This window comes from Ambystoma mexicanum, chromosome 4q (assembly GCF_040938575.1).
Source record: "Ambystoma mexicanum isolate Mex_15411 chromosome 4q, UKY_AmexF1_1, whole genome shotgun sequence".
In the NCBI taxonomy this organism is placed as follows: Eukaryota; Metazoa; Chordata; class Amphibia; order Caudata; family Ambystomatidae; genus Ambystoma; species Ambystoma mexicanum.
Window position 1 is genome coordinate 996,418,664 of NC_090928.1, and position 15,075 is coordinate 996,433,738.

The window sequence follows — 15,075 nt, forward strand, 5'->3', positions numbered from 1 at the left end:
TTTGTCTAATTGATGTTTTGACCATGGACAAGTGCACATGCTTGCACAGTTTCAAAATACATGTCTCTGCTACAAGGAAGACTGCTTACAAATTTGCCAGTGTTTACATCAAACAATTGCTGTGCAACTGTGGAATGTACTCTGTGAAGCCTCGGTTCCGGCATTACAAGTTGCTGATCATTACAATTCTATGTCAAGACCGGAGGCTCCCATTATGCTCCTCTTTCTTTTATTCGACAATAAAGTCATCCTCTCCTCCTCAACAGATCTCTGACCTTAGCAGCCTGGAGGATTTCAGGTCAAGATGGAGTCCCAGGCATGTCTCACAAAGCGATCAACCTTATCGAAGAAAGCTGGGCTCCAGGTACCCGGAACAGATACTCCAACTCTTGGAGCATCTGGAGCTCCTGGTGTCGTGAGAAAGGATTACATCCAATTTCAGCACCTATAGAAGGGATTTTGAATTTTCTAGCATCTCTAGCGGAAAAAGGGCTCGCCTACAGGTCTGTGAACGCCTACCGTTCAGCAATTTCCGCAGGTCATGATCTTATCCAAGGAGTACCAGCAGGAGAACACCGCCTCGTCTGCAGGTTGCTCAAGGGTGTAAGGCTAACCGTCCCACCTCCAGCTCGCTATGACAAGCTTTGGGAAGTTAATAAAGTACTGATCCTTTTTATAGCATGGCCCAATAACAAAGAACTATCGCGTACAGCCCTATCTGGCAAACTCACTACTCTACTCTGCTTGGTCTCCTGCAGGAGAGTCTCAGGCATCCGAGCTCTAGATCTAGCAGGCAGAACCTTTTCTCCTGATGGCATTGTATACCATATTCATAGAAGAACAAAGTGCAATTCCAGGGTGATTTCCTATCCCGCCTTTAGAGATCAACCGAAGTTCTGCTTGGTTAAATGCTTGAAAGTCTACGAAGAAAAGACGGCTCCACTCAGAACCTCCCCTAACGGGCAGCTACTGATCACTCTGCGTAAACCGCACAAAGCAGTATCAGCACCGACCTTAGCACGTTGGGTCCGGTGGACACTAGCTCAAGCAGGGATAGACACCAAGCATTTCAGAGCCCACTCAGTTAGAGGAACCATGGCCTCTAAAGCATTTCAGGCAGGAGTTCGCCTAGAAGATATCATGAGGATGGAAGACTGGGCTAGTGAATCAGTTTTCAAACAATTCTACCTTAAGCCAGTAGACCAGCCGGCATCTATTGTGGTAAGTAAGCTTTAAACAAGCATAATGGGAGCCTCCGGTCTTGACATAGAATAATGATTTTCCATAATAACTTACTAGAAAGTCTTAATTCTATTAAAGACTCGGAGTAAGCATTATCCCACTCGGCGAGAAAATAACAACATGTTACCTGATGTTAATTAAAGATGTAATGAAAAGATTAATGTTCTGAAATTTACATGTACCCTATCGGAATAACTCCAAGATTTTCTCCCACCCTGATAAGGGATCTAGGGTGGTCATATGCAAGAGACTAAAATTTTCCTTTTTTATTGACAGCGCCTGCAGACAAGTCCACCTGATCTCGGGCCGACACAAGTCTTCTTCTTCAAGTTAGCTACAATTATCTCCTACTTTGGACAGCCAAGAAAGAGGAAGTGCCATCATGTTTAGGACTGTTTATGCAGGGGATCTGAACTACTATTGGTGGACTAGGTCATGTGTTGATGGCCTCAAAATGAACTGGAGCCAAGCTCCCTGGGAAATGTAGTTTCTTCAGAGACTTACCTTTTATGTTAAGATATTACTGTTATATTACTTTTACATTGCTATGTGTATCATATATATTTGGTGCACCTGTTTTTCTGCACATTACTCATGGCACACTCACTTTTGGTGCACAAATATCTTGCTGCCGAGCTCTTTTCTTTATTGTCGAATAAAAGAAAGAGAAGCATAATGCTCGCCTCCGAGTCTTTAATAGAATTAAGACTTTCTAGTAAGTTATTATGGAAAATCTTTATTCCAATACCATGCCGATACCTTTCCTCCAGTGCTGAAATTAGACAATGAAGGAGGTACATGCCAGTTAGCCGTGGATAAACAAAATAATCAGAGCATGAGTCTCAAATTTGTAATGAGCCAGACAATATTAAACATACAACATTTTAAAGCTCCACATTGATTTTGAGCACAGTTTGAGTGGAGGCAAGTGCATCACATCGTTAGGTAGCAGTATCAACATATACATATATACAATACACATAATGGAGCTTTAAAATGTGTGTAATTTGTTTACAAACTGTCTTTGATGCTGTTGCCTCTCTACCCTGATTAAATATGGGGTACCAGTGACTTTTTGAACACCACTATAACCCTTGAAAAATAGGAAATCGAAAAGACTGCGTTGGTGGCCACCACGGGGTGCGCGGATGAGTTTCTCTCCAGCGTGAGCTCCCGTCCCGAGGTCCCGAAAAGTGGAATGAGCCCCCACTTTTGGACCCCCCCCCCGGGGTTAAAACTCGAGACAAAGGTTTATGAAGGTAACGACCATACATGGGAGAAAAACCGGGTGAAAACGAATCAGGCTTCCAGTAAATATCACCAAGAACCCGTAGCGGCGAAAACGAAACTGGATTTGGTCTTGGTGCGGCCCAGAACTTCTACCCGGCCGGGAGCGACTGCTGCGCAGACACCAAGAGGTGTACGCTTCGGAGGCTGACCCCCCACATCTACACGACGCCACTCCTGGATGCGAGGACCCGGCGGAAAAATCGATGGCCCGCAATAGCGAAGAAAGGGTCTGAGACAAACCAGGCGGTGCGAAGCCGGACGCCCTGTGGGGACAACGGAGGCACGGGCCCTGTGTTCGCTCTTCCGCTGCGACGTATTCCCGCGGAGGGATTAGTTCGCCTCCCTCTGCAAGGAGCGCGAACCAAGAGAAGTAAGTGATTCCCGTTGGCCCCCCCCCTCGCTTGGCCGTAGGACACAGAGCCCCCAGCCCGAATCTGCGACACAGTTGATTGTTGCCTCACCTGCGCCCTACGCCCTGGGGGACCCGCGAAACCGAACATAGGCAACGCGTTACCTTCCAGACGCGGGTTGTGCGCGGGGCTTCTTGATAGTTAGCCCAATCAACACTATTGTGCCCTCCAGCGGTACCTGAAGAGCCCGACTAAAAGCGACAACGAAGGGGTGGGCACACAATGGGTGCACTTCGCGTCTGATCTGCCACAGATGATAAAGTCCTTGCTCAGACTGTAACAAAAAAAGCATCTCCCCCACAGAGGGAAAGGCTCCCGGAGACACTCTCAAAATGGCCCGTCTCGGCCAGAGAAAAGGTTCTGCCTGCTAGATCTAGAGCTCGGATGCCTGAGACTCTCCTGCAGGAGACCAAGCAGAGTAGAGTAGTGAGTTTGCCAGATAGGGCTGTACGCGATAGTTCTTTGTTATTGGGCCATGCTATAAAAAGGATCAGTACTTTATTAACGTCCCAAAGCTTGTCATAGCGAGCTGGAGGTGGGACGGTTAGCCTTACACCCTTGAGCAACCTGCAGACGAGGCAGTGTTCTCCTGCTGGTACTCCTTGGATAAGATCATGACCTGTGGAAATTGCTGAACGGTAGGCGTTCACAGACCTGTAGGCGAGCCCTTTTTCCGCTAGAGATGCTAGAAAATTCAAAATCCCTTCTATAGGTGCTGAAATCGGATGTAATCCTTTCTCACGACACCAGGAGCTCCAGATGCTCCAAGAGTTGGAGTATCTGTTCCGGGTACCTGGAGCCCAGCTTTCTTCGATAAGGTTGATCGCTTTGTGAGACATGCCTGGGACTCTCCATCTTGACCTGAAATCCTCCAGACTGCTAATGTCAGAGATCTGTTGAGGAGGAGAGGATGACGTTGACCGGATGGATCTAATAGGAGATCTGGAAACTGGGGTAGTAGGATTGGAGAATCCGTAGAAAGTTCCAGAAGAACTGGATACCAATTCTGAGATGTCCACACCGGTGCTGTAAGGTTCAGATTTGCATGCTCCTGACGGGCTTTCGCCAGGGTCCTCGCTATCATAGTGAAAGGAGGAAAGGCATACAGTATTCCCTGAATATGAAACCGAACATAGGCAACGCGTTACCTTCCAGACGCGGGTTGTGCGCGGGGCTTCTTGATAGTTAGCCCAATCAACACTATTGTGCCCTCCAGCGGTACCTGAAGAGCCCGACTCTCCCTAAAAGCGACAACGAAGGGGTGGGCACACAATGGGTGCACTTCGCGTCTGATCTGCCACAGATGATAAAGTCCTTGCTCAGACTGTAACAAAAAACGCATCTCCCCCACAGAGGGAAAGGCTCCCGGAGACACTCTCAAAACGGCCCGTCTCGGCCAGAAACTGAAGTAAAAAATAAGAAGGAAAAAATTGGACTAGAGGCGTGTGCCTCCTCTGTGGTACCCGGTACTCGAGCACCTGCACTCACGATACGTTGAAACTGCAAACATCAGGTGCATGAACGCCTGCCAGAAACTTGCCATATACGCATACGGATCAGCTCCCCGAATTGACGCCGGCCCCACAATGACCACATCATCAACTGCTGGCGCAGAGACCGCCGTGACAAAAGGAGATATTGCAGATTTACTGGCTGAAATAAGGAATATGGGAGCCAGCATAGGAGGAAAAATCAATAAACTCACACACCGCCATGACAACATAGAGGACAGGGCTGAAGGTGTTGAGAACAATCAGGCCTCAATTGATGTCTTGGAAATGCAGCTCAACCACAGAATAACTGAATTAGAAAGAAGAGAGCAAGAATTCAAACTTAAGATGGACGATTTGGAGAATCGCGAAAGATGAAACAATCTACGCTTTTTTAGTATTCCGGAGAAGGAAGGGGAAACAGAGGAGGACCTAAAAACGACCCTTCATGACATCATCAAGCTCCTTGTTGCGGATGACAACATTGATGAACCCAAAACAGAAAGCATTCACAGAGCAGGAGGCCCACCTGGAGGCCCGAGATCGGTGCTGGCAAGATTTCACCGGTATCAAGACAGGATTAGAGTGTTGGAAAAGGCGAGGAGTGGAGACACCATCACCCTGAGTGGAGCCCAAATATTGATACATCAGGACCTCTCCGCCCTGACATTAGCCCTGAGGAAAATGTGCAAACCACTCATGACGTGGCTTAAATCTCGGGACACGCGCTACAGGTGAGGATATCCCTTTTCTCTCTCCTTCAAACATGAAGGCACGAAGATCAGGTGGAGCTCTGATCAGCAGATCAAGGATTCCATTGCTGATTTACTAGGCCCGCAGGATTGCGAGGAATCCCGTGACCGTCCTCCTAGGGATGGGACGGAATGGCAGACACAGGGTCAGAAGAGGAGGAAGGTGAAAGGTTCGAGGAAATATCGCAGAGGAAACGGCTCTCCGGAGGGGGGCAGTTGAGCCTCGATAAGTATGGTACTCTTTGCTTGAATTGACATTTGATAAAGGGACAACATGGTTGATTCTTGGTGAAATGCGATTGAAACCTCCACTCATCTTGCAGAATTGGGCTCACTCTAGGGGAGGTTCCTCAGGGCTCATTAGTTATGTTGATGTTTATTCTACGAGGGGACCGTGGGTTAACGGTCTCCACTGGTGGTTTGGTCTAGGGCTAGTGAATCTAACTTAGCCCGATCGGACGCCACCAAACTCAGGTAGAGGGGAGTGGAGGGGTGGGGGGGTGAGGGGACTAAGGCACGTGTTCAATCAAGTGTAAATTTAAGAACTATGAACAGTGCAACGGTCATGTGGTTGTTTCGATACCAAGGAATTGAGTTACAACGGTCAGAGAATATGTATGGTCTAGGATTCCGTTGTTACGGTGACCGCTGAATCACATTTAAGGGGTGCCATAAGGGTGGGAACGTTGAATGTCAAAGGTCTCAATTCACCAACGAAAAGATCACTTGTCTTTAGAGAATTTCGCAGATCAAAAATTGATATCCTTCTATTGCAGGAAACTAAATATATGAAAGGAGAGGAGAGGGTGGTCCTGGGGAGGCGTTCCGGGATGGCGTTCTGGGGTTCAGGTCCGTTGAGGAGGGGAGGAGTGGGAATTCTCATTAGGAAGGGGTTAGACTTCAAGATCACAAAGATTTGGTCAGATGTTGAGGGCCGTGCCCTGCTGGTTTCGGGGACCATTGGGAATGTGTCCACCACGATTGCCACGATTTACTCCCCCAATGTAGGGCAAGTTAGATTTCTCTCCAAAACAATTCCTAAGATTATGCTAGAGTCAAAAGGTCATGTCATTCTTGGGGGAGATTTTAATACATGGACTGATCCCACGTTGGATTGGAAACCTGGTAATCCAGAAACGCGTGATGAACTCGGAGGAGATCACGCTCAATTCAGGTCAATGATGGAACGGTATGGACTGACTGATGTGTGGAGACAAATGCACCCTGCAGAGAGAGCTTGCACCTTTTCAGCCCCACACTCACCCGCATTGACCACCTCTACTTCTCAAGAGATCTATGTGGTACGACCTCACACACGGAAATCACTCCAATCACATGGTCTGATCATGACATGGTGATCGCCGACATGGTATGGGAGTCTTTGCCAGTCAGGGGTGGGAAATGGAACCCTATGGAAAGACCCAGAGAGAGGGCTCTGACCGAAAATAGACTCCGCAGGGAAATCACTCAACTAGAAAATGAGGCGAGGGATGGGGATGTGCTAAACCGTGAAAAAGCCCGCCAAGCACGGAAAAAATGGAGGAACTCCGCCTCCTGGAACATGACCAAATAAAACGCAAACTCCTCTTCCTCAAACAAAATGTTTTATGAGAAAGGAGACAAGGCGGACGCTTTGCTGGCGGCCAGGCTGCGAGCACAACAAGCAGAACGCAGAGTGCAGGAAATAGTTGACGGAGGACCCAGCACAGCGATAAGTAGGACCACCATTCCCGAAGCCTTTGCAGACTTTTATGAAGCCCTGTACACCCCAGAAACGGAACCGGACCCGTCCGGCATTCGCTCCTACTTGTCTGACATTGATATGCCCAAACTGTCATGCAATGGTTCTGAGGCCCTGGACGCCCCCGTAACTGAGGAGGAGATTCAGGAGGCCATAAAACGACTAACACTAGGTAAATCCCCGGGCGAGGATGGGTACACTGCAGGTTTTTACAAGACATTTGCCACACAGCTTACGCCCTTCCTAGTCAAATTATTTAATGAAATCCTAGAGACCTGGAAACCTCCAGATTCATTTGTAAAAGCACTCATAACTGTCATCCCGAAAGAAGGGAGAGATCCCAGAAAATGTGGATCATATCGCCCCATTTCCCTGATCAACATAGACGCGAAGATATACACAAGGGTCCTGGCCGCTAGAATTGAGTCATTCATGCCCCGCCTCATCCACCCCGACCAGGTTTGCTTTATATTGGGTCACCAGGGTGCAGACACCATGCGTAAGACCCTGCACCCGATACATGCCTCCCACAACTTGGACACTGACCCCTCATTATTTTCCATCGACGCAGAAAAAGCGTTCAATAGGGTTGACTGGGTCTTCCTAATGGGAGTCCTTTGCAAGATTGGAATGGGCCCTAGACTTAGGAAGGGAATCCAGGCAGTCTACGCGAGGCCCACAGCTTCGGTATTCGTAAATGGGACATATCCCAGGTGGTTTCGGTTGAAGCGAGGAACCCGACAGGGATGCCCACTATCGGCCATCTTGTTTGCCCTATCGCTTGAACCACTGGCACATAAAATACGATCAGACACCAGCATAGAAGGGATGCACCTGGGTCACACAGAGCACAGGCTGGCATTATATGCTGATGACATACTCCTTCATGTGGTCAACCCCGCTAGATCCATTCCGCGAGCTATATCCCTCCTTGAAGAATATGGCCAGTTATCAGGGTTTAGGGTCATTCGGTCCAAATCCATATTGTTCCCCCTCCAGGGGACACCAGAGGCAAATGAAACGAAATATTCCTCCCTTGGACTGACGCTAGAACATGACGCTATATTGCAATATTAGGGGATTCAAATCACGAAACGAATAGACACTCTATATGAGGCAAATTTCCCAAAACTCCTTGCCAGATTCCATGCAGACCTAGCCAGGTGGGACAACTTAACCATCTCGTGGCTTGGCAGACTTAACGCTATAAAAATGACATGTCTCCCGAGGTTCCTCTATCCCTTTCAGATGCTCCCCATTAAAATTCCAGAGCGATATTTCACCGAGGTTCGAAAAGCGACCCTTAAGTTTCTGTGGCGGGGGAAAAAAGCCAGAATCACATATCACACATTAACGTTGCCCAAAGACAAAGGAGCGGTAGGCCTTCCCGATCTCAAGAAGTACTATGTTGCGGCTCAACTGAGAGTGCTCATCCCTCATTTACGCAACCATAAAGAACCACAGTGGCTAGAGATGGACAACCACTAATTAGACCCAGCGACACTCTCGGAGTGGCTATGGACCACACGAAAGAGAGTGTTGAGGAAAACGAAGGAGCATCCGCTCTTTGCCACCATATGGGAAATATGGACGGAGAGTCCGGAGATGAGAGGAATCACAACATGGCCGTCCCCCTTGAGTCACCTATGGTCCCCGGGCATTAATAATCACATCCCCAATGTTGAAAAATTCCAGGCGTGGTATGAGGCGGGGCTAGAGAGGGTAGGCCAGCTTCTCAGAGGTGATTCCTTCATCACTCTCCCCGAACAGAGGCCCTAAATATAGGCGTGCTGTCCACTTTCCATTACCTACAGATCAAAGGGGTCTTAACGAAGGCAGCATGGAAGACAAAACTAAGTAGAGAACTTACCCCCTTCGAAAAACTCTTGGACTCCAAGACTGACAGGAAAGGCCTGATTTCCGCCATGTATAAATTACTCGTAGAGGCGGGTGGAGGGAACACACATAATCTCAGAATGTGTTGGGAGAAAGACATGGGGTTGGAAATCGATGATGACATGTGGGACAATATGTGCCGCGTGGCAACACGCACATCCATATCGTGCCAATACAAACTCCATTCTATCAAACTCTTGCATCGCTGACAGTATGATCCTTATAAACTATCCAAAATGTATCAGTCATCCTCCCCCCTCTGTTGGCGCGAATGTGGACAAATTGCAGACTATTGACACATGTGGTGGGGATGTCCTAAGATTAAGATCTATTGGGATGAGGTCTTGGGGTGGATTAGACACCTGGACGGGATTCAAAGGACGTCAGACCCTCATCTTGTCCCATTTGGTCTAGAGAAAATAGAGGATGAGTGGAAAAGAGTACAAGTCTTAGCCCCCCCCCGCCATCTCTTGCTTGCGGCTCGGACCTTATTAGCCACCAAGTGGAAATCAGCTATGACCCCAACCGAGAATGAGTGGATTAACACTGTAATGAACATATGCACCATGGAAAAAATCACTGCCTCACTCCACGGCAGGGCAACACAGTGTGAGGTCCTGTGGTCAGACTTCCTATGCAAACACACATCAAAAGACACCCACCCTAATTGAGGTAGGGCCCATTGTCCATAGAGCTCGATTGGGTCCCTCTCCTCTTGGTTCTGTTCTCCTCCTGCCTTCCGCTTTGATCTCATTCCCATACAGTCCACCAGATACCATCAAAATCAAGACAAGACGCCCTCCCAATGGAGAGCCCCTGAACACACTAGATCGAAACAGTTTCAATCTGTGACAAAGGCCACAAGATCACACAAGAACGACTCCTTGGTAACACGACTTCTTAGTCCATGGGGAGTGGGGGGAGGGGGGAAGGTGTAGGAGAATGAAGAAAACGAGAAAATCTAGGTAGAACATTCTCACTGTTATTCAGTTTGGTCTATGGTTACGAAGTTATGCATTGTATATTGGTTTTATTTCCACCTGTGTAACGTCTATGAATCCATATGTAAATGTTTCTTCTGTTTCTTTTCTCATTGAGAGAACTGTCATGTGTAAAAACCTAATAAAAACCAAATTTAAAAAAAAAAGAAAAATAGGAAATCATGCATAACCAATAGTATGGTATAACTTAAAATAAAGCTGTCTCCCAACACTGATAATTGTTAGTAATGTCCTGGAACATAAGAGCAGGGGGCTTTGCAGTCTCCTGGTGAAGGCAGATTGTTTTGGACATGCAAGTTGTAATAGTACATGAAGAATCTTGGTTAAGGGAGGAGATAATCGGTCTGTAGCAAAGTAAATGGTAGTTTGTATAGCTATAGAGTCAGTACAAGCCACCGCAAAGACTGGTTTATTGTAGGAATCAAACATGACATTAATATAGGTAATAGCCCCATTCAAATTTAGCTTCGGGCCCCTTTAGGATTGTGCAAGTCATGGATGGGATCACACAGAATACATGAGTCCAAATAACCGAACTAACTCAGGAAGATGGCAAAGTACTGTTTTATTAAGAACTATCTAAAACAGGGAGTTTACAACGAACATCAACTGACGTTCGCTCAGGTTCTCTCAACGATCGTCACACAAATCATATCTTTTATATTACAAAATACATCAGAGGTGACATCATACTATGTAGCAAATAAAGAAAAACCTACTAAGAGTCAGGATTGGCTTAAGGGGAATATCTAAGTGCATTATCAATAGGAACTAGGATTGCGACTGGCTGCCCACTGTTGTCAGGTGGACAATATATGCCTACCTTTAAAACATGTCATCTTCAGAAATATTAGATGCACGGTTTCGCAACGGTTTTTAAACTATAAGGTCATTTGTTATATGCACCACTACAATTAGTTGGTACGCTTGTGCCATGTCTGGAACATTCGGTTCACTTAGCAGCACGTAAACCCAGACCCAGATGCAAGGAGATAGGACATGACACTACCTCCCCACCCAATTAACCCAGCATCTCTCATCACCTGTCCCTTCTGCCATGAAGACTGTCTTTGAACTTGGCTTTGCAAAAGTATCCTTGTCTTCAGAATACATGGGAGTGCGAGCTCTCATTATCGTGTTCTGGGACTCCAAGTCCGAACTTGGGTCACGTGACCGGAGACCACGATTTGGTCCATTTTGCAGGTTATAAATGTCTTAAATGAATTAAAACTTGGCACTCTTGGTGTTCTTTCTTTGCACCTTAACAAGGGATGATTCATCCTTTGCACGTACGCTCCTTTCCAGAATAGATCTGACCTTGCTTGCTTCAGTCTTGACTCCAGGCCAGACAAGCTTGCCATGCAGCTCCACGATGCAGCTTATTCTTACTGCCACATAGTGTTCCCTTCCCACTTCATGGGTTCTGGATTAGTAAATTCATGATACCGATGTCCAGCTTCTATACAATGGCGGCTTCGCCTGCATTCCATTTACATATAGACAGCTTCTACGATGACTTGGTCTACTTGCGTTTCAGCGTCTGTACAATTATTGAACGGTTGATTCTCTGCAGCACTTCATGCATGTGTAATCTTTTTCGCATTTAAAAGTTCACTTGATTCTTTACTTCGTCATAAGTTTCTGTAGAATCCCTGCATCGTCTTCAACGATTATCTTGTGACGTCACTGGCTTCTTTTCCTTGCTTTTTCTCATATTCCTTCAGGGAGTTCCTCCCTTAGGTTGTCATCGCTTCGGGGATCCATTTGGTACAGTTGTCTCAATGGGTATCTTCTCTCAAACACACACACTGCGGTATTGGCACAACTGCTGGTGTCAAACACGGCACAATCTCAGGTCTCCAACATATGGGGGCAGGGTTTCCATGCAGCTGCTCCTCTACAGAATTCACTTGAAATAGTCTTTGGGTAGCAAGAATAGATCAAGTTATGATAAAAAGGTGCTAAACTGGACCCCTGGAGTATGATCCGCGCAGGTGCAAGGAGAGCAAAATTATATAGTGAACCCTTGGGGGTGCTGCTGTGATTATAAGCTCTAAAATGCCCTAACAATATTATCAAGGAATGAGTTCTCAGAATTCCCAGTAGCAAACGAAAATCCTGGGTGATGAAGCAGGCCCCCCAAATAAATCTGTACTTGAACTATCAAGAGACCATACTTCCACAAATGAGTGAACATAAAGGAGGGACTTTTGTCCTTCATTACAGGGATGCATAAAATAAAAGATGCCTCTGACAACCCTAGTCATTTACAAACCTGACCAAGAGTTAATCTGTATGACTGAAGAATCCAGGAAGCCCTCCTAGATCCTGGGTGCATCCTCTTAGAAATCCAATACTATTCTTTTCTTTAAGTCATTAGTGAATACATTTAATTGTCAGCAAAGAGCTCCACAGTAAACAGTATGCTGGCATGCTTCTTTCTGAATGCAAGTTTTATCGTCATATACAAAAAGGGCTATTGAACTACAGCCAATGCATTTCCGACTTACAATTAGACCGTTAGATTGTTAGGGCAACAGCTACAAAAGTATACACAGCTCAGAGAAAAACACTGATTTCTCTATTTGACAATATTTTATCTCATTTGGTGACACTGTATTAGATCTATGTTCTAGAGCATAGGATTTTGGCACACTGAAGACTGGTATGTTCCAATTCCTTTCCTGTATGATATCATTATTTCAATAACTTAATATCCATATCTGGAGGACTTCAAAACCATGTTCTGCTTATTTTATTCTTTTGTAGATGTTGACCTGATGATGGACTCATAGGTCTGAAATGCTTTACAGATGTATTTGTTGAGAGGGGCCCTGTAACTCTGGCTTTAAAACGTTAGCTGTTTCTGAAATCTCTCTGTGAACCTATTTACAGAATAAATACAGTTGTGCAATGCCAAACTCATACATACATAAAAATGTAAGGGCAGAATTGGTACGTTATCAGATAGATTTCTCTGGGGGCAACGTAGATACCCCGGCCATCTCCACAGCTGGCCCACAGACACCTTTAGCGGGCTAAAGTGCCAATTCTGCCCTCGATTTTTAAACCTATTTATTATGAATTTTTTTAATGATGCGTTCAGGCATTCATAGCTCTGAACGCATGTTATATTATGTTAAGAAGTTTGTATACAGTGCACACCTTCACCATAGTGGTTTTACAGAATCAGGAGTTCCGGAAAATGGCATACTGCAATTAGATTTGGGTAATATTTAAGGAGAATTCATGATGAAGAGTTGCTAGCTGATCATCTGGTGAAAAGTACTACGATCAAGACACCGAACAGTGTTCGGCCAGCGTCGGCACTGATTTCAAGAGGTGCTTTTTGCAAGGTACTACGTGATAACGGGACAATTGAGTTATGGTGAAGAAACATTTCTAAGAGGCCCAATCAGAGCAGCTATCGAGTAAGTGAACGTCATCCGGTGCAATTATGCCAACTGTTCGCAAAGGAAGAGGCGCGCAACATAAATTGGGCACAAGGATGGTTAAAGACACCAATGGGGGCAGATATACAACTGAAGCAGAAGCCTAAACACAACTTGTCACAATTGGCACTTTGCATGTATACGCCATCAGAGCTGGTATGGAGAATAAAGAGAAGGGACAAAGAATATGGACAGTAGGAAATAAACGAGGCTTATTCGTGGCTTATTTGTGAGGAATTCTTTGAACATAAAGTTGATGTTTTTCCCTATGAAATTGTAGGAAGTGGCCAGAAATTCGTAGGCAGTGTCTTCAACATTCTGAGGTGCAGCACCTTACATTTTAAAGCACTATCCCAATGAAGCTAGTAAACATTTTTTTTAGTGCAATGTTTTCCAACTCAGCACCGTAATGGCATCCTACATATCCTCCCTCCTCTCAAAGCAGACACTGGCGAAGCCAACAATTTTAGCTTTTGGGTCAGTACGGGTCAGACTTTTCCCAGGCCGTGCCAAAATGGTCATATCTGGCTATAAGTTGGTAACAACTGGCAAATTGTGTGAGCACATCAGTATTTAGGTCAGTGCCTCACAAATGTACATCTAATGCCAATAAAACACCCATACTTGTTGCCTTTGCCAATGCTTTTTTTAAGAAAGAAGTAAATGCAAGAAACATGCATCCCATCTCCCTCCTATCTGTAACACTTTGCAAATAGTTTTGGCTTAATAGTTGGTGCAATGATTGTCACCACATAGCCAAAACTAAAAAAGGAAACATGGAGTCTCAAAGGAATTCATGCCAGCTTTCCTTGCTGGGTAACTAACAATTATTTTGCAAAACTCCAATATAATTTATGTTGCTCAAAGGGCCAATGATAAGGGACTAATTCACTCTTGGCGAGTAAGAAATGGTGTGCTGTCTGCATGTGGAGAACTGTCACTCATGCCCGGTGCAACGGACGCCTGGCTAGAAGCTTGCAACTTGAAATTTTATTTTTCACCCTGGAAATGTCTTTCCTGATATGCGACAGTACAAGTAAAATTGCACTACGGAGGAACTTTTACAAGATGGACACAGGTGGGCTTCAAACCAAGCTATTCTTTGAACCCATTTTTGTGAATTATTTATTGTACAGGAATTTAAGCAATCTTTCATGAATATGCATGATACCAGTGATCAAAATTAAAAGTTGATGAGCAGGAGCTAAAAGCAGCAAAATGCGATCAGGAATCACCCAAGCAAAAGTAGCTTCCTCCGGGTAAAGAAGAGTGTGCTGAAAATCGACCTATCACATGAGATGCAAGCTATAACTTTTGTTCATTGTATATAACCTGTTACATTTTAAAAGTATAACAGATGTGTCTTTATGCTCTTTATACACATTCCCAAACACACAAAAGTGGGTCTCACATAGGTATATATGTTTCAGTGACACCAAATGGCCTGAGGAGTCACATGTAACCCCAGGTAGCTGTCGATCCCATGCTATCCAGGCTCTTCTAGGCTGCAAGTAAGAAAATAGCTCCTTGTAACTTTGATCTCTGTGATAATTTGACAAAGTTCTGCATACTGGATGAGAGAACCGTAAAATTAGCAAAAGATCACATCTGTGCCTTGGGAAGAGGAACCCGAGGGCACAATAGCACATTTCAGGAAATCCATTAGAAGTGCTGAAGGAAACTCGAATATCTGGCAATAAGATTGGATTATTGGTTAGTTTGGAAAGCAGGCATTTGTAACCTAAGCATTAGAGTGTCACAACTAATGGCCTATTAAAGGATTTTTCAGATATATATTACC

At 45.4% G+C, this 15,075-nt stretch overlaps 1 protein-coding gene across 1 annotated transcript in view; it reads right to left on the bottom strand.

Moving 5' to 3' along the window:
- PTPN14 (protein tyrosine phosphatase non-receptor type 14) overlaps positions 1 to 15,075 on the bottom strand; it is a 1,387,330-nt gene that overhangs the window by 973,904 nt on the left and 398,351 nt on the right. The gene's annotated exons all lie outside the window — the stretch shown is intronic.